The sequence below is a fragment of the Pseudorasbora parva genome, chromosome 6 (assembly GCF_024679245.1).
Source record: "Pseudorasbora parva isolate DD20220531a chromosome 6, ASM2467924v1, whole genome shotgun sequence".
In the NCBI taxonomy this organism is placed as follows: Eukaryota; Metazoa; Chordata; class Actinopteri; order Cypriniformes; family Gobionidae; genus Pseudorasbora; species Pseudorasbora parva.
The window spans coordinates 47472353-47485727 of record NC_090177.1 but is presented as its reverse complement, the minus strand read 5'-3'; the positions used below and the strand labels follow the sequence as shown (position 1 = coordinate 47485727).

Genomic DNA, 13375 nt, shown 5'->3' with positions numbered 1-13375 from the left:
GGGTACAGTACACCAGGAAAAATTAACCCAGCTAGAATATCTAGATGTGTGCTGAATCTGAAGTTAGAGATGAAAATGTGCTCAAAAAAGTTGCTTCACGACCTAATGCTTGAAGCAAACAAAGCATCACGTAGTCGGCAGGGTTCGAACCTGCGCGGGGTGACCCCAATGGATTTCAAGACCATCGCCTTAACCTCTCGGCCACGACTACCCCGTTTAGTGAGCAGCATGCTATTTTTTGGCTGGATGTGTAGGGTAGAGCACACCAGGTAGAATGCATCCAGCTACAATATCTGGATGTGTGCTGCACCTGAAGTTAGAGAAGACATTGAACTCAAACAAAGCTCCTCAAAGACACAATGCTTGGAGGAAACAGACAAAGTATCACGTAGTCGGCAGGGTTCGAACCTGCGCGGGGAGACCCCAATGGGGTTTCAAGTCCATCGCCTTAACCTCTCGGCCACGACTACCCCGTTTAGTGAGCAGCATGCTATTTTTTGGCTGGATGTGTAGGGTAGAGTACACCAGGTAGAATGCATCCAGCTACAAAATGTAGATGTGTTCTGCATATGAAGTTAGAGAAGATAATGAGCTCAAACAAAGCACCTGAAAGAAAAAATGCTTGTAGCAAATAGACAAACCACCACGTAGTCGGCAGGGTTTGAACCTGCGCGGGGAGACCCCAATGGATTTAAAGTCCATCGCCTTAACCTCTCGGCCATGACTACCCCATTTATTGAGCAGCATGCTATTTTTTTGGCTGGATGTAAAGGGTAGATTACACCAGGTTGAATGGACCCGGCTACAAAATTTAGATGTGTGCTGCATCTGAAGTTAGAGAAGACAATGAGCTCAAACAAAGCTCCTGAAAGAAAAAATGCATTTAGCAAACAGACAAACCACCACGTAGTCGGCAGGATTCGAACCTGCGCGGGGAAACCCCAATGGATTTCGAGTCCATCGCCTTAACCTCTCGGCCACGACTACCCCATTTAGTGAGCAGCATGCTATTTTTTGGCTGGAAGTGTAGGCTAGAGTTCACCAGGTACAATGCACCCAGCTATAAAATCTAGATGTGTGCTGCACCTGAAGATAGAGTAGACAGCAGGGTTTTAACCTGCGCAGGTAAAACCCAATGGATTTCAAGTCAATCACCTTATCCTCTTGGCCACAACAATGTCATTCAGAAAGTAGGATGCTATTTTCTAGACTGGATGTGAAGGGTACAGTACACCAGGAAAAATTAATCCAGCTGGAAATTCTAGATGTGTGCTGAATCTGAAGTTAGAGATGAAAATATGCTTAAACAAAGTTGCTTCACGACCTAACGCTTGAAGCAAACAAAGCATCACGTAGTCGGCAGGGTTCGAACCTGCGCGGGGAGACCCCAATGGATTTCAAGTCCATCGCCTTAACCTCTCGGCCACGACTACCCCGTTTAGTGAGCAGCATGCTATTTTTTGGCTGAATGTGTAGGGTAGAGTACACCAGGTAGAATGCATCCAGCTACAAAATCTGGATGTGTGCTGCACCTGAAGTTAGAGAAGACATTGAACTCAAACAAAGCTTCTCAAAGACACAATACTTGGAGGAAACAGACAAAGTATCACGTAGTCGGCAGGGTTCGAACCTGCGCGGGGAGACCCCAATGGATTTCAAGTCCATCGCCTTAACCTCTCGGCCACGACTACCACATTTGGTAAGCAGCATGCTATTTTTTGGCTGGATGTGTAGGGTAGAGTACACCATGTACAAAGCATCCAGCTACAAAATTTAGATGTGTTCTGCATATGAAGTTAGAGAAGATAATGAGCTCAAACAAAGCACCTGAAAGAAAAAATGCTTGTAGCAAACAGACAAACCACCACGTAGTCGGCAGGGTTTGAGCCTGCGCGGGGAAACCCCAATGGATTTCAAGTCCATCGCCTTAACCTCTCGGCCACGACTACCCCATTTATTGAGCAGCATGCTATTTTTTTGGCTGGATGTAAAGGGTAGATTACACCAGGTAGAATGGACCCGGCTACAAAATTTAGATGTGTGCTGCATCTGAAGTTAGAGAAGACAATGAGCTCAAACAAAGCTCCTGAAAGAAAAAATGCATGTAGCAAACAGACAAACCACCACGTAGTCGGCAGGGTTCGAACCTGCGCGGGGAAACCCCAATGGATTTCGAGTCCAACGCCTTAACCTCTCTGCCACGACTACCCCATTTAGTGAGCTGCATGCTATTTTTTGCCTGCATGTGTAGGCTAGAGTTCACCAGGTACAATGAACCCAGCTATAAAATCTAGATGTGTGCTGCACCTGAAGATAGAGTAGACAGCATGGTTTTAACCTGCGCAGGTAAAACCCAATGGATTTCAAGTCAATCACCTTAACCTCTTGGCCACAACAATGTCATTCAGAAAGTAGGATGCTATTTTCTAGACTGGATGTGAAGGGTACAGTACACCAGGAAAAATTAACCCAGCTAGAATATCTAGATGTGTGCTGAATCTGAAGTTAGAGATGAAAATGTGCTCAAAAAAGATGCTTCACGACCTAATGCTTGAAGCAAACAAAGCATCACGTAGTCGGCAGGGTTCGAACCTGCGCAGGGTGACCCCAATGGATTTCAAGACCATCGCCTTAACCTCTCGGCCACGACTACCCCGTTTAGTGAGCAGCATGCTATTTTTTGGCTGGATGTGTAGGGTAGAGCACACCAGGTAGAATGCATCCAGCTACAATATCTGGATGTGTGCTGCACCTGAAGTTAGAGAAGACATTGAACTCAAACAAAGCTCCTCAAAGACACAATGCTTGGAGGAAACAGACAAAGTATCACGTAGTCGGCAGGGTTCGAACCTGCGCGGGGAGACCCCAATGGATTTCAAGTCCATCGCCTTAACCTCTCGGCCACGACTACCCCGTTTAGTGAGCAGCATGCTATTTTTTGGCTGGATGTGTAGGGTAGAGTACACCAGGTAGAATGCATCCAGCTACAAAATTTAGATGTGTTCTGCATATGAAGTTAGAGAAGATAATGAGCTCAAACAAAGCACCTGAAAGAAAAAATGCTTGTAGCAAATAGACAAACCACCACGTAGTCGGCAGGGTTTGAACCTGCGTGGGGAGACCCCAATGGATTTCAAGTCCATCGCCTTAACCTCTCGGCCATGACTACCCCATTTATTGAGCAGCATGCTATTTTTTTGGCTGGATGTAAAGTGTAGATTACACCAGGTTGAATGGACCCGGCTACAAAATTTAGATGTGTGCTGCATCTGAAGTTAGAGAAGACAATGAGCTCAAACAAAGCTCCTGAAAGAAAAAATGCATTTAGCAAACAGACAAACCACCACGTAGTCGGCAGGGTTCGAACCTGCGCGGGGAAACCCCAATGGATTTCGAGTCCATCGCCTTAACCTCTCGGCCACGACTACCCCATTTAGTGAGCAGCATGCTATTTTTTGGCTGGAAGTGTAGGCTAGAATTCACCAGGTACAATGCACCCAGCTATAAAATCTAGATGTGTGCTGCACCTGAAGATAGAGTAGGCAGCAGGGTTTTAACCTGCGCAGGTAAAACCCAATGGATTTCAAGTCAATCACCTTAACCTCTTGGCCACAACAATGTCATTCAGAAAGTAGGATGCTATTTTCTAGACTGGATGTGAAGGGTACAGTACACCAGAAAAAATTAATCCAGCTGGAAATTCTAGATGTGTGCTGAATCTGAAGTTAGAGTAGGCAGCAGGGTTCGAACCTGCGCGGGGAAACCCCAATGGATTTCGAGTCCATCGCCTTAACCTCTCGGCCACGACTACCCCATTTAGTGAGCAGCATGCTATTTTTTGGCTGGAAGTGTAGGCTAGAGTTCACCAGGTACAATGCACCCAGCTATAAAATCTAGATGTGTGCTGCACCTGAAGATAGAGTAGACAGCAGGGTTTTAACCTGCGCAGGTAAAACCCAATGGATTTCAAGTCAATCACCTTAACCTCTTGGCCACAACAATGTCATTCAGAAAGTAGGATGCTATTTTCTAGACTGGATGTGAAGGGTACAGTACACCAGGAAAAATTAACCCAGCTAGAATATCTAGATGTGTGCTGAATCTGAAGTTAGAGATGAAAATGTGCTCAAAAAAGATGCTTCACGACCTAATGCTTGAAGCAAACAAAGCATCACGTAGTCGGCAGGGTTCGAACCTGCGCGGGGTGACCCCAATGGATTTCAAGACCATCGCCTTAACCTCTCAGCCACGACTACCCCGTTTAGTGAGCAGCATGCTATTTTTTGGCTGGATGTGTAGGGTAGAGCACACCAGGTAGAATGCATCCAGCTACAATAGCTGGATGTGTGCTGCACCTGAAGTTAGAGAAGACATTGAACTCAAACAAAGCTCCTCAAAGACACAATGCTTGGAGGAAACAGACAAAGTATCACGTAGTCGGCAGGGTTCGAACCTGCGCGGGGAGACCCCAATGGATTTCAAGTCCATCGCCTTAACCTCTCGGCCACGACTACCCCGTTTAGTGAGCAGCATGCTATTTTTTGGCTGGATGTGTAGGGTAGAGTACACCAGGTGGAATGCATCCAGCTACAAAATCTGGATGTGTGCTGCACCTGAAGTTAGAGAAGACATTGAACTCAAACAAAGCTCCTCAAAGACACAATGCTTGGAGGAAACAGACAAAGTATCACGTAGTCGGCAGGGTTCGAACCTGCGCGGGGAGACCCCAATGGATTTCAAGTCCATCGCCTTAACCTCTCGGCCACGACTACCCCATTTAGCGAGCAGCATGCTGTTTTGGCTTGATGTGAAGGGTAGAGGTCACCAGGTACAAAGCATCCAGCTACAAAATTTAGATGTGTGCTGCATCTGAAGTTAGAGAAGACAATGAGCTCAAACAAAGCTCCTGAAAGAAAAAATGCTTGTAGCAAACAGACAAACCACCACGTAGTCGGCAGGGTTCGAACCCGCGCAGGGAAACCCCAATGGATTTCGAGTCCATCGCCTTAACCTCTCGGCCACGTCTACCCCATTTAGTGAGCAGCATGCTATTTTTTGGCTGGATGTGTAGGCTAGAGTTCACCAGGTACAATGCACCCAGCTATAAAATCTAGATGTGTGCTGCACCTGAAGATAGAGTAGACAGCAGGGTTTTAACCTGCGCAGGTAAAACCCAATGGATTTCAAGTCAATCACCTTAACCTCTTGGCCACAACAATGTCATTCAGAAAGTAGGATGCTATTTTCTAGACTGGATGTGAAGGGTACAGTACACCAGGAAAAATTAACCCAGCTAGAATATCTAGATGTGTGCTGAATCTGAAGTTAGAGATGAAAATGTGCTCAAAAAAAGATACTTCACGACCTAATGCTTGAAGCAAACAAAGCATCACGTAGTCGGCAGGGTTCGAACCTGCGCGGGGAGACCCCAATGGATTTCAAGTCCATCGCCTTAACCTCTCGGCCACGACTACCCCGTTCAGTGAGCAGCATGCTATTTTTTGGCTGAATGTGTAGGGTAGAGTACACCAGGTAGAATTCATCCAGCTACAAAATCTGGATGTGTGCTGCACCTGAAGTTAGAGAAGACATTGATCTCATACAAAGCTCCTCAAAGACTCAATGCTTGGAGGAAACAGACAAAGTATCACGTAGTCGGCAGGGTTCAAACCTGCGCGGGGAGACCCCAATGGATTTCAAGTCCATCGCCTTAACCTCTCGGCCACGACTACCCCGTTTAGTGAGCAGCATGCTATTTTTTGGCTGAATGTGTAGGGTAGAGTACACCAGGTAGAATTCATCCAGCTACAAAATCTGGATGTGTGCTGCACCTGAAGTTAGAGAAGACATTGAACTCAAACAAAGCTTCTCAAAGACATAATACTTGGAGGAAACAGACAAAGTATCACGTAGTTGGCAGGGTTCGAACCTGCGCGGGGAGACCCCAATGGATTTCAAGTCCATCGCCTTAACCTCTCGGCCACGACTACCACATTTGGTAAGCAGCATGCTATTTTTTGGCTGGATGTGTAGGGTAGAGTACACCAGGTACAAAGCATCCAGCTACAAAATTTAGATGTGTTCTTCATATGAAGTTAGAGAAGATAATGAGCTCAAACAAAGCACCTGAAAGAAAAAATGCTTGTAGCAAACAGACAAACCACCACGTAGTCGGCAGGGTTTGAACCTGTGCGGGGAAACCCCAATGGCTTTCAAGTCCATCGCCTTAACCTCTCGGCCACGACTACCCCATTTATTGAGCAGCATGCTATTTTTTTGGCTGGATGTAAAGGGTAGATTACACCAGGTAGAATGGACCCGGCTACAAAATTTAGATGTGTGCTGCATCTGAAGTTAGAGAAGACAATGAGCTCAAACAAAGCTCCTGAAAGAAAAAATGCATGTAGCAAACAGACAAACCACCACGTAGTCGGCAGGGTTCGAACCTGCGCGGGGAAACCCCAATGGATTTCGAGTCCAACGCCTTAACCTCTCGGCCACGACTACCCCATTTAGTGAGCTGCATGCTATTTTTTGCCTGCATGTGTAGGCTAGAGTTCACCAGGTACAATGCACCCAGCTATAAAATCTAGATGTGTGCTGCACCTGAAGATAGAGTAGACAGCAGGGTTTTAACCTGCGCAGGTAAAACCCAATGGATTTCAAGTCAATCACCTTAACCTCTTGGCCACAACAATGTCATTCAGAAAGTAGGATGCTATTTTCTAGACTGGATGTGAAGGGTACAGTACACCAGGAAAAATTAACCCAGCTAGAATATCTAGATGTGTGCTGAATCTGAAGTTAGAGATGAAAATGTGCTCAAAAAAGATGCTTCACGACCTAATGCTTGAAGCAAACAAAGCATCACGTAGTCGGCAGGGTTCGAACCTGCGCGGGGTGACCCCAATGGATTTCAAGACCATCGCCTTAACCTCTCGGCCACGACTACCCCGTTTAGTGAGCAGCATGCTATTTTTTGGCTGGATGTGTGCTGCACCTGAAGTTAGAGAAGACATTGAACTCAAACAAAGCTCCTCAAAGACACAATGCTTGGAGGAAACAGACAAAGTATCACGTAGTCGGCAGGGTTCGAACCTGCGCGGGGAGACCCCAATGGATTTCAAGTCCATCGCCTTAACCTCTCGGCCACGACTACCCCGTTTAGTGAGCAGCATGCTATTTTTTGGCTGGATGTGTAGGGTAGAGTACACCAGGTAGAATGCATCCAGCTACAAAATTTAGATGTGTTCTGCATATGAAGTTAGAGAAGATAATGAGCTCAAACAAAGCACCTGAAAGAAAAAATGCTTGTAGCAAATAGACAAACCACCACGTAGTCGGCAGGGTTTGAACCTGCGCGGGGAGACCCCAATGGATTTCAAGTCCATCGCCTTAACCTCTCGGCCATGACTACCCCATTTATTGAGCAGCATGCTATTTTTTTGGCTGGATGTAAAGGGTAGATTACACCAGGTTGAATGGACCCGGCTACAAAATTTAGATGTGTGCTGCATCTGAAGTTAGAGAAGACAATGAGCTCAAACAAAGCTCCTGAAAGAAAAAATGCATTTAGCAAACAGACAAACCACCACGTAGTCAGCAGGATTCGAACCTGCGCGGGGAAACCCCAATGGATTTCGAGTCCATCGCCTTAACCTCTCGGCCACGACTACCCCATTTAGTGAGCAGCATGCTATTTTTTGGCTGGAAGTGTAGGCTAGAGTTCACCAGGTACAATGCACCCAGCTATAAAATCTAGATGTGTGCTGCACCTGAAGATAGAGTAGACAGCAGGGTTTTAACCTGCGCAGGTAAAACCCAATGGATTTCAAGTCAATCACCTTAACCTCTTGGCCACAACAATGTCATTCAGAAAGTAGGATGCTATTTTCTAGACTGGATGTGAAGGGTACAGTACACCAGGAAAAATTAATCCAGCTGGAAATTCTAGATGTGTGCTGAATCTGAAGTTAGAGATGAAAATATGCTTAAACAAAGTTGCTTCACGACCTAACGCTTGAAGCAAACAAAGCATCACGTAGTCGGCAGGGTTCGAACCTGCGCGGGGAGACCCCAATGGATTTCAAGTCCATCGCCTTAACCTCTCGGCCACGACTACCCCGTTTAGTGAGCAGCATGCTATTTTTTGGCTGAATGTGTAGGGTAGAGTACACCAGGTAGAATGCATCCAGCTACAAAATCTGGATGTGTGCTGCACCTGAAGTTAGAAGACATTGAACTCAAACAAAGCTTCTCAAAGACACAATACTTGGAGGAAACAGACAAAGTATCACGTAGTCGGCAGGGTTCGAACCTGCGCGGGGAGACCCCAATGGATTTCAAGTCCATCGCCTTAACCTCTCGGCCACGACTACCACATTTGGTAAGCAGCATGCTATTTTTTGGCTGGATGTGTAGGGTAGAGTACACCAGGTACAAAGCATCCAGCTACAAAATTTAGATGTGTTCTGCATATGAAGTTAGAGAAGATAATGAGCTCAAACAAAGCACCTGAAAGAAAAAAATGCTTGTAGCAAACAGACAAACCACCACGTAGTCGGCAGGGTTTGAACCTGCGCGGGGAAACCCCAATGGATTTCAAGTCCATCGCCTTAACCTCTCGGCCACGACTACCCCATTTATTGAGCAGCATGCTATTTTTTTGGCTGGATGTAAAGGGTAGATTACACCAGGTAGAATGGACCCGGCTACAAAATTTAGATGTGTGCTGCATCTGAAGTTAGAGAAGACAATGAGCTCAAACAAAGCTCCTGAAAGAAAAAATGCATGTAGCAAACAGACAAACCACCACGTAGTCGGCAGGGTTCGAACCTGCGCGGGGAAACCCCAATGGATTTCGAGTCCATCGCCTTAACCTCTCGGCCACGACTACCCCATTTAGTGAGCAGCATGCTATTTTTTGGCTGGATGTGTAGGCTAGAGTTCACCAGGTACAATGCACCCAGCTATAAAATCTAGATGTGTGCTGCACCTGAAGATAGAGTAGACAGCAGGGTTTTAACCTGCGCAGGTAAAACCCAATAGATTTCAAGTCAATCACCTTAACCTCTTGGCCACAACAATGTCATTCAGAAAGTAGGATGCTATTTTCTAGACTGGATGTGAAGGGTACAGTACACCAGGAAAAATTAACTCAGCTAGAATATCTAGATGTGTGCTGAATCTGAAGTTAGAGATGAAAATGTGCTCAAAAAAAGATGCTTCACGACCTGACGCTTGAAGCAAACAAACCACCACGTAGTCGGCAGGGTTCGAACCTGCGCAGGGAAACCCCAATGGATTTCGAGTCCATCGCCTTAACCTCTCGGCCACGACTACCCCATTTAGTGAGCAGCATGCTATTTTTTGGCTGGATGTGTAGGGTAGAGTACACCAGGTAGAATTCATCCAGCTACAAAATCTGGATGTGTGCTGCACCTGAAGTTAGAGAAGACATTGAACTCAAACAAAGCTCCTCAAAGACACAATGCTCGGAGGAAACAGACAAAGTATCACGTAGTCGGCAGGGTTCGAACCTGCGCGGGGAGACCTCAATGGATTTCAAGTCCATCGCCTTAACCTCTCGGCCACGACTACCCCATTTAGCGAGCAGGATGATATTTTTTGGCTTGATGTGAAGGGTAGAGGTCACCAGGTACAAAGCATCCAGCTACAAAATTTAGATGTGTGCTGCATCTGAAGTTAGAGAAGACAATGAGCTCAAACAAAGCTCCTGAAAGAAAAAATGCTTGTAGCAAACAGACAAACCACCACGTAGTCAGCAGGGTTCGAACCTGCGCAGGGAAACCCCAATGGATTTCGAGTCCATCGCCTTAACCTCTCGGCCACGTCTACCCCATTTAGTGAGCAGCATGCTATTTTTTGGCTGGATGTGTAGGCTAGAGTTCACCAGGTACAATGCACCCAGCTATAAAATCTAGATGTGTGCTGCACCTGAAGATAGAGTAGACAGCAGGGTTTTAACCTGCGCAGGTAAAACCCAATGGATTTCAAGTCAATCACCTTAACCTCTTGGCCACAACAATGTCATTCAGAAAGTAGGATGCTATTTTCTAGACTGGATGTGAAGGGTACAGTACACCAGGAAAAATTAACCCAGCTAGAATATCTAGATGTGTGCTGAATCTGAAGTTAGAGATGAAAATGTGCTCAAAAAAAGATACTTCACGACCTAATGCTTGAAGCAAACAAAGCATCACGTAGTCGGCAGGGTTCGAACCTGCGCGGGGAGACCCCAATGGATTTCAAGTCCATCGCCTTAACCTCTCGGCCACGACTACCCCGTTCAGTGAGCAGCATGCTATTTTTTGGCTGAATGTGTAGGGTAGAGTACACCAGGTAGAATTCATCCAGCTACAAAATCTGGATGTGTGCTGCACCTGAAGTTAGAGAAGACATTGATCTCATACAAAGCTCCTCAAAGACTCAATGCTTGGAGGAAACAGACAAAGTATCACGTAGTCGGCAGGGTTCAAACCTGCGCGGGGAGACCCCAATGGATTTCAAGTCCATCGCCTTAACCTCTCGGCCACGACTACCCCGTTTAGTGAGCAGCATGCTATTTTTTGGCTGAATGTGTAGGGTAGAGTACACCAGGTAGAATTCATCCAGCTACAAAATCTGGATGTGTGCTGCACCTGAAGTTAGAGAAGACATTGAACTCAAACAAAGCTTCTCAAAGACATAATACTTGGAGGAAACAGACAAAGTATCACGTAGTTGGCAGGGTTCGAACCTGCGCGGGGAGACCCCAATGGATTTCAAGTCCATCGCCTTAACCTCTCGGCCACGACTACCACATTTGGTAAGCAGCATGCTATTTTTTGGCTGGATGTGTAGGGTAGAGTACACCAGGTACAAAGCATCCAGCTACAAAATTTAGATGTGTTCTTCATATGAAGTTAGAGAAGATAATGAGCTCAAACAAAGCACCTGAAAGAAAAAATGCTTGTAGCAAACAGACAAACCACCACGTAGTCGGCAGGGTTTGAACCTGTGCGGGGAAACCCCAATGGCTTTCAAGTCCATCGCCTTAACCTCTCGGCCACGACTACCCCATTTATTGAGCAGCATGCTATTTTTTTGGCTGGATGTAAAGGGTAGATTACACCAGGTAGAATGGACCCGGCTACAAAATTTAGATGTGTGCTGCATCTGAAGTTAGAGAAGACAATGAGCTCAAACAAAGCTCCTGAAAGAAAAAATGCATGTAGCAAACAGACAAACCACCACGTAGTCGGCAGGGTTCGAACCTGCGCGGGGAAACCCCAATGGATTTCGAGTCCAACGCCTTAACCTCTCGGCCACGACTACCCCATTTAGTGAGCTGCATGCTATTTTTTGCCTGCATGTGTAGGCTAGAGTTCACCAGGTACAATGCACCCAGCTATAAAATCTAGATGTGTGCTGCACCTGAAGATAGAGTAGACAGCAGGGTTTTAACCTGCGCAGGTAAAACCCAATGGATTTCAAGTCAATCACCTTAACCTCTTGGCCACAACAATGTCATTCAGAAAGTAGGATGCTATTTTCTAGACTGGATGTGAAGGGTACAGTACACCAGGAAAAATTAACCCAGCTAGAATATCTAGATGTGTGCTGAATCTGAAGTTAGAGATGAAAATGTGCTCAAAAAAGATGCTTCACGACCTAATGCTTGAAGCAAACAAAGCATCACGTAGTCGGCAGGGTTCGAACCTGCGCGGGGTGACCCCAATGGATTTCAAGACCATCGCCTTAACCTCTCGGCCACGACTACCCCGTTTAGTGAGCAGCATGCTATTTTTTGGCTGGATGTGTGCTGCACCTGAAGTTAGAGAAGACATTGAACTCAAACAAAGCTCCTCAAAGACACAATGCTTGGAGGAAACAGACAAAGTATCACGTAGTCGGCAGGGTTCGAACCTGCGCGGGGAGACCCCAATGGATTTCAAGTCCATCGCCTTAACCTCTCGGCCACGACTACCCCGTTTAGTGAGCAGCATGCTATTTTTTGGCTGGATGTGTAGGGTAGAGTACACCAGGTAGAATGCATCCAGCTACAAAATTTAGATGTGTTCTGCATATGAAGTTAGAGAAGATAATGAGCTCAAACAAAGCACCTGAAAGAAAAAATGCTTGTAGCAAATAGACAAACCACCACGTAGTCGGCAGGGTTTGAACCTGCGCGGGGAGACCCCAATGGATTTCAAGTCCATCGCCTTAACCTCTCGGCCATGACTACCCCATTTATTGAGCAGCATGCTATTTTTTTGGCTGGATGTAAAGGGTAGATTACACCAGGTTGAATGGACCCGGCTACAAAATTTAGATGTGTGCTGCATCTGAAGTTAGAGAAGACAATGAGCTCAAACAAAGCTCCTGAAAGAAAAAATGCATTTAGCAAACAGACAAACCACCACGTAGTCAGCAGGATTCGAACCTGCGCGGGGAAACCCCAATGGATTTCGAGTCCATCGCCTTAACCTCTCGGCCACGACTACCCCATTTAGTGAGCAGCATGCTATTTTTTGGCTGGAAGTGTAGGCTAGAGTTCACCAGGTACAATGCACCCAGCTATAAAATCTAGATGTGTGCTGCACCTGAAGATAGAGTAGACAGCAGGGTTTTAACCTGCGCAGGTAAAACCCAATGGATTTCAAGTCAATCACCTTAACCTCTTGGCCACAACAATGTCATTCAGAAAGTAGGATGCTATTTTCTAGACTGGATGTGAAGGGTACAGTACACCAGGAAAAATTAATCCAGCTGGAAATTCTAGATGTGTGCTGAATCTGAAGTTAGAGATGAAAATATGCTTAAACAAAGTTGCTTCACGACCTAACGCTTGAAGCAAACAAAGCATCACGTAGTCGGCAGGGTTCGAACCTGCGCGGGGAGACCCCAATGGATTTCAAGTCCATCGCCTTAACCTCTCGGCCACGACTACCCCGTTTAGTGAGCAGCATGCTATTTTTTGGCTGAATGTGTAGGGTAGAGTACACCAGGTAGAATGCATCCAGCTACAAAATCTGGATGTGTGCTGCACCTGAAGTTAGAAGACATTGAACTCAAACAAAGCTTCTCAAAGACACAATACTTGGAGGAAACAGACAAAGTATCACGTAGTCGGCAGGGTTCGAACCTGCGCGGGGAGACCCCAATGGATTTCAAGTCCATCGCCTTAACCTCTCGGCCACGACTACCACATTTGGTAAGCAGCATGCTATTTTTTGGCTGGATGTGTAGGGTAGAGTACACCAGGTACAAAGCATCCAGCTACAAAATTTAGATGTGTTCTGCATATGAAGTTAGAGAAGATAATGAGCTCAAACAAAGCACCTGAAAGAAAAAAATGCTTGTAGCAAACAGA

The 13375-nt window shown here is 46.0% G+C and overlaps 38 non-coding genes across 38 annotated transcripts; all 38 read right to left on the bottom strand.

Moving 5' to 3' along the window:
- Positions 1-129: 129 nt before the first annotated feature.
- Positions 130-211, bottom strand: trnas-uga (transfer RNA serine (anticodon UGA)). The gene has a single exon. It is a non-coding gene; the product is annotated as a tRNA-Ser (tRNA).
- A 694-nt stretch (positions 212-905) lies between these two features.
- Positions 906-987, bottom strand: trnas-cga (transfer RNA serine (anticodon CGA)). Its single transcript has one exon. It is a non-coding gene; the product is annotated as a tRNA-Ser (tRNA).
- A 364-nt stretch (positions 988-1351) lies between these two features.
- Positions 1352-1433, bottom strand: trnas-uga (transfer RNA serine (anticodon UGA)). The gene has a single exon. It is a non-coding gene; the product is annotated as a tRNA-Ser (tRNA).
- A 176-nt stretch (positions 1434-1609) lies between these two features.
- Positions 1610-1691, bottom strand: trnas-uga (transfer RNA serine (anticodon UGA)). Its single transcript has one exon. It is a non-coding gene; the product is annotated as a tRNA-Ser (tRNA).
- Positions 1692-1867: 176 nt separating this feature from the next.
- On the bottom strand, positions 1868-1949 carry trnas-uga (transfer RNA serine (anticodon UGA)). The gene has a single exon. It is a non-coding gene; the product is annotated as a tRNA-Ser (tRNA).
- Positions 1950-2126: 177 nt separating this feature from the next.
- Positions 2127-2208, bottom strand: trnas-cga (transfer RNA serine (anticodon CGA)). Its single transcript has one exon. It is a non-coding gene; the product is annotated as a tRNA-Ser (tRNA).
- Positions 2209-2829: 621 nt separating this feature from the next.
- trnas-uga (transfer RNA serine (anticodon UGA)) lies at positions 2830-2911 on the bottom strand. The gene has a single exon. It is a non-coding gene; the product is annotated as a tRNA-Ser (tRNA).
- A 435-nt stretch (positions 2912-3346) lies between these two features.
- On the bottom strand, positions 3347-3428 carry trnas-cga (transfer RNA serine (anticodon CGA)). Its single transcript has one exon. It is a non-coding gene; the product is annotated as a tRNA-Ser (tRNA).
- Positions 3429-3729: 301 nt separating this feature from the next.
- On the bottom strand, positions 3730-3811 carry trnas-cga (transfer RNA serine (anticodon CGA)). Its single transcript has one exon. It is a non-coding gene; the product is annotated as a tRNA-Ser (tRNA).
- Positions 3812-4174: 363 nt separating this feature from the next.
- Positions 4175-4256, bottom strand: trnas-uga (transfer RNA serine (anticodon UGA)). The gene has a single exon. It is a non-coding gene; the product is annotated as a tRNA-Ser (tRNA).
- A 176-nt stretch (positions 4257-4432) lies between these two features.
- trnas-uga (transfer RNA serine (anticodon UGA)) lies at positions 4433-4514 on the bottom strand. The gene has a single exon. It is a non-coding gene; the product is annotated as a tRNA-Ser (tRNA).
- Positions 4515-4690: 176 nt separating this feature from the next.
- trnas-uga (transfer RNA serine (anticodon UGA)) lies at positions 4691-4772 on the bottom strand. Its single transcript has one exon. It is a non-coding gene; the product is annotated as a tRNA-Ser (tRNA).
- A 174-nt stretch (positions 4773-4946) lies between these two features.
- trnas-cga (transfer RNA serine (anticodon CGA)) lies at positions 4947-5028 on the bottom strand. The gene has a single exon. It is a non-coding gene; the product is annotated as a tRNA-Ser (tRNA).
- A 364-nt stretch (positions 5029-5392) lies between these two features.
- trnas-uga (transfer RNA serine (anticodon UGA)) lies at positions 5393-5474 on the bottom strand. Its single transcript has one exon. It is a non-coding gene; the product is annotated as a tRNA-Ser (tRNA).
- A 176-nt stretch (positions 5475-5650) lies between these two features.
- Positions 5651-5732, bottom strand: trnas-uga (transfer RNA serine (anticodon UGA)). The gene has a single exon. It is a non-coding gene; the product is annotated as a tRNA-Ser (tRNA).
- Positions 5733-5908: 176 nt separating this feature from the next.
- Positions 5909-5990, bottom strand: trnas-uga (transfer RNA serine (anticodon UGA)). The gene has a single exon. It is a non-coding gene; the product is annotated as a tRNA-Ser (tRNA).
- A 435-nt stretch (positions 5991-6425) lies between these two features.
- Positions 6426-6507, bottom strand: trnas-cga (transfer RNA serine (anticodon CGA)). Its single transcript has one exon. It is a non-coding gene; the product is annotated as a tRNA-Ser (tRNA).
- A 363-nt stretch (positions 6508-6870) lies between these two features.
- On the bottom strand, positions 6871-6952 carry trnas-uga (transfer RNA serine (anticodon UGA)). The gene has a single exon. It is a non-coding gene; the product is annotated as a tRNA-Ser (tRNA).
- A 125-nt stretch (positions 6953-7077) lies between these two features.
- Positions 7078-7159, bottom strand: trnas-uga (transfer RNA serine (anticodon UGA)). The gene has a single exon. It is a non-coding gene; the product is annotated as a tRNA-Ser (tRNA).
- Positions 7160-7335: 176 nt separating this feature from the next.
- trnas-uga (transfer RNA serine (anticodon UGA)) lies at positions 7336-7417 on the bottom strand. The gene has a single exon. It is a non-coding gene; the product is annotated as a tRNA-Ser (tRNA).
- A 177-nt stretch (positions 7418-7594) lies between these two features.
- trnas-cga (transfer RNA serine (anticodon CGA)) lies at positions 7595-7676 on the bottom strand. The gene has a single exon. It is a non-coding gene; the product is annotated as a tRNA-Ser (tRNA).
- Positions 7677-8040: 364 nt separating this feature from the next.
- On the bottom strand, positions 8041-8122 carry trnas-uga (transfer RNA serine (anticodon UGA)). The gene has a single exon. It is a non-coding gene; the product is annotated as a tRNA-Ser (tRNA).
- Positions 8123-8296: 174 nt separating this feature from the next.
- On the bottom strand, positions 8297-8378 carry trnas-uga (transfer RNA serine (anticodon UGA)). The gene has a single exon. It is a non-coding gene; the product is annotated as a tRNA-Ser (tRNA).
- A 177-nt stretch (positions 8379-8555) lies between these two features.
- Positions 8556-8637, bottom strand: trnas-uga (transfer RNA serine (anticodon UGA)). The gene has a single exon. It is a non-coding gene; the product is annotated as a tRNA-Ser (tRNA).
- A 177-nt stretch (positions 8638-8814) lies between these two features.
- On the bottom strand, positions 8815-8896 carry trnas-cga (transfer RNA serine (anticodon CGA)). The gene has a single exon. It is a non-coding gene; the product is annotated as a tRNA-Ser (tRNA).
- A 364-nt stretch (positions 8897-9260) lies between these two features.
- Positions 9261-9342, bottom strand: trnas-cga (transfer RNA serine (anticodon CGA)). Its single transcript has one exon. It is a non-coding gene; the product is annotated as a tRNA-Ser (tRNA).
- Positions 9343-9518: 176 nt separating this feature from the next.
- trnas-uga (transfer RNA serine (anticodon UGA)) lies at positions 9519-9600 on the bottom strand. The gene has a single exon. It is a non-coding gene; the product is annotated as a tRNA-Ser (tRNA).
- A 176-nt stretch (positions 9601-9776) lies between these two features.
- Positions 9777-9858, bottom strand: trnas-cga (transfer RNA serine (anticodon CGA)). The gene has a single exon. It is a non-coding gene; the product is annotated as a tRNA-Ser (tRNA).
- A 364-nt stretch (positions 9859-10222) lies between these two features.
- Positions 10223-10304, bottom strand: trnas-uga (transfer RNA serine (anticodon UGA)). The gene has a single exon. It is a non-coding gene; the product is annotated as a tRNA-Ser (tRNA).
- Positions 10305-10480: 176 nt separating this feature from the next.
- trnas-uga (transfer RNA serine (anticodon UGA)) lies at positions 10481-10562 on the bottom strand. Its single transcript has one exon. It is a non-coding gene; the product is annotated as a tRNA-Ser (tRNA).
- A 176-nt stretch (positions 10563-10738) lies between these two features.
- trnas-uga (transfer RNA serine (anticodon UGA)) lies at positions 10739-10820 on the bottom strand. Its single transcript has one exon. It is a non-coding gene; the product is annotated as a tRNA-Ser (tRNA).
- Positions 10821-11255: 435 nt separating this feature from the next.
- Positions 11256-11337, bottom strand: trnas-cga (transfer RNA serine (anticodon CGA)). Its single transcript has one exon. It is a non-coding gene; the product is annotated as a tRNA-Ser (tRNA).
- A 363-nt stretch (positions 11338-11700) lies between these two features.
- trnas-uga (transfer RNA serine (anticodon UGA)) lies at positions 11701-11782 on the bottom strand. The gene has a single exon. It is a non-coding gene; the product is annotated as a tRNA-Ser (tRNA).
- A 125-nt stretch (positions 11783-11907) lies between these two features.
- On the bottom strand, positions 11908-11989 carry trnas-uga (transfer RNA serine (anticodon UGA)). Its single transcript has one exon. It is a non-coding gene; the product is annotated as a tRNA-Ser (tRNA).
- A 176-nt stretch (positions 11990-12165) lies between these two features.
- trnas-uga (transfer RNA serine (anticodon UGA)) lies at positions 12166-12247 on the bottom strand. The gene has a single exon. It is a non-coding gene; the product is annotated as a tRNA-Ser (tRNA).
- A 177-nt stretch (positions 12248-12424) lies between these two features.
- On the bottom strand, positions 12425-12506 carry trnas-cga (transfer RNA serine (anticodon CGA)). The gene has a single exon. It is a non-coding gene; the product is annotated as a tRNA-Ser (tRNA).
- Positions 12507-12870: 364 nt separating this feature from the next.
- Positions 12871-12952, bottom strand: trnas-uga (transfer RNA serine (anticodon UGA)). Its single transcript has one exon. It is a non-coding gene; the product is annotated as a tRNA-Ser (tRNA).
- A 174-nt stretch (positions 12953-13126) lies between these two features.
- On the bottom strand, positions 13127-13208 carry trnas-uga (transfer RNA serine (anticodon UGA)). The gene has a single exon. It is a non-coding gene; the product is annotated as a tRNA-Ser (tRNA).
- Positions 13209-13375: the final 167 nt, after the last annotated feature.